The 1,559-nt window shown below is 60.0% G+C and overlaps 1 protein-coding gene across 1 annotated transcript in view; it reads right to left on the bottom strand.

Moving 5' to 3' along the window:
* Nucleotides 1–1,559, bottom strand: part of DOT1L (DOT1-like histone H3K79 methyltransferase) — a 64,986-nt gene that overhangs the window by 59,233 nt on the left and 4,194 nt on the right. The window lies entirely within an intron of this gene.

Here is a 1,559-nt window from a genome sequence, read left to right as displayed (position 1 = left end):
AGGCTGAGGCAGGAGACTTGCTTGAACCCAGGAGGTAAAGGTTGCAGTGAGCCGAGATTGCACCACTACACTCCAGCCTGGGCGACAAGAGCAAAACTTTTTCTCCAAAAAAAAAAAAAAAAAACAGTTCCTGCGGGATTTGACTGCATGGGTGTGGCTAGTGTGGCACGCCTGGCCGTTTCCTATATATTGTGCGCTCTATACAGCTCCGTCCCACCAGCCACACGTTGGGTGCCCATAGCCCTGAGTGGCCAGTGGCTGCTGTCGGGGCAGTGGCGCTCCACACGCCTCCCCTCAAGGGGGAGTCTTCTTCCTGCGGACCCCCGCGGAGTGCTGTGGGATGTTGCAGGGTGCAGCCGGAAGCGCTGGGTTCTGCACATCTGAAGCGAGACCCAGAGGGCCAGCCTCCTCTCTGGTCAGGGGCTGGGGATGGGAGGAAGGGGTGCTGGGCCTGCTCCCTCATGTCGGGGTGCTGCTTCTGAGACCCCTTTCCTCCTGCTCACAGTCAGGGCCCACGGCAGGGTCCCCCTCTCCCTCCTCAAGCTGGAAATCCAGCCTGCTGTGGTCCCTGCATTTCCTGTCTCTCCAGAGTATCTTCCCCGGTGATCATTTGACAGAGAGCCCTGCCTCGCCCAGTTTCGGGGTTTTTTTGTCACGGGGAGTCGCTGTCTCAAAGTGGTGGCCATGGGAGCTGCACGTCTGGCTGGCAGAGCGTTTCTGGCTGTGGTTTGAGCGTCCTGAGGCTGCGCAGGATGGAGGGGGCTGTGGGCCCGAGTTCCCCTTCCTGGGATTCACAGCCAAGCGCTTCTCACAGGCCCCGGTCTTACTGGAGCACAGAACATTCCCGGCAGCCAGATGACTCACAGTGTGAGGGCTGGAAACGCTCTGCTTTACAGCGGTGTCACCTGCCCGTGCCTGCTCTCCTTGGCAGCGTGACATTATTCTGGGGGCCACATAAGTGTAGTTCTAAAAATGAGTGCCCCCCAGAAGCAGTAGCAGGGTGAACTCGCCTCTGCAACTCCCGCGAGCCGTGCCCTCTGCCCCACGCCTGTTTCGTCATGGTGCCTCGTTCCCCGTCACTCAGCTAGGGAGACAGTGTCCCCACCAGGCAGTGCGCCCCGAGTTACCGCCCCCGTCTCCTCCTTGCTCGTGCTGCCTCCTGTCCGGAGGTGCCCTGTGGTGTGGGCTGCTGTGTGGACCGAGGGCTGGGGGCCAGGGCTTTGTGCAGACTTCACCAGGCTTTTCCGAATCCCGAAAGCCAAGAGGTGACATTCCCTCTCACGGTGGGTGGGTGTGCGGGACCTGGAGGACTCCCGACTGAGAATGGATGTCTAGGAAAAAGAGCCTCGGCCAAGAGGCGTTTCCAGCACAGACCAGTTCCTAGAGGGCCCAGGGAACAGGCAGAGCCAGGCCACAGAGGTTGGGTGACCACCCCAGGGCCCATGTCTAGAGCAGCACAGTTGGGTTCGTACTCCTGGTCTGTGGGTGGGCGCCTCTGTGCAAAAGAGCCCAGCGCTGGCTTCCAGCTCTTGTGTTGGAGTTCCTTTTTTTTTTTTTTT

Source organism: Mandrillus leucophaeus, unplaced genomic scaffold, assembly GCF_000951045.1.
Source record: "Mandrillus leucophaeus isolate KB7577 unplaced genomic scaffold, Mleu.le_1.0 Scaffold54, whole genome shotgun sequence".
Lineage (NCBI taxonomy): Eukaryota > Metazoa > Chordata > Mammalia > Primates > Cercopithecidae > Mandrillus > Mandrillus leucophaeus.
Note: the sequence above shows the minus strand (reverse complement) of the source record. Positions and strands in the feature narration are given on the sequence as shown.